The sequence below is a fragment of the Mus musculus genome, chromosome 1 (assembly GCF_000001635.26).
Source record: "Mus musculus strain C57BL/6J chromosome 1, GRCm38.p6 C57BL/6J".
Classification (NCBI taxonomy): Eukaryota; Metazoa; Chordata; class Mammalia; order Rodentia; family Muridae; genus Mus; species Mus musculus.
The window spans coordinates 135,810,990-135,811,327 of record NC_000067.6 but is presented as its reverse complement, the minus strand read 5'-3'; positions in this window follow the sequence as shown (position 1 = coordinate 135,811,327).

Sequence of the window (338 nt, the reverse complement as noted above, 5' to 3'; positions counted from 1 at the left end):
GGTACATGTGAAAGCAACAGATGGTCCATGTTTGTGGAGGCTGGGGAGATCAGGTGGGGTGTGACTCCTAACGGGACACCGCTCTAACAGCTAGATCTTAGGGTAGGACTCAGTGGTCCTCAGATCAGGGCTTTGGGTGATGAGAGTGTGTGAAATCATTGTGACTTGGAAGGAAGATTCATTCGGGGCACATTAGTAAGCAGCCACCAAAGCCTTAGCCTTCTATTGTGATCTTAAACTCCTCTGGCTAGAGGCTGAAGCCCCCAGATTGCTTTCCACAGACCCCTTGTGGTCATCACTTTCTTCTGAGTGCTAACAACAGGGCTACAGAAACCATT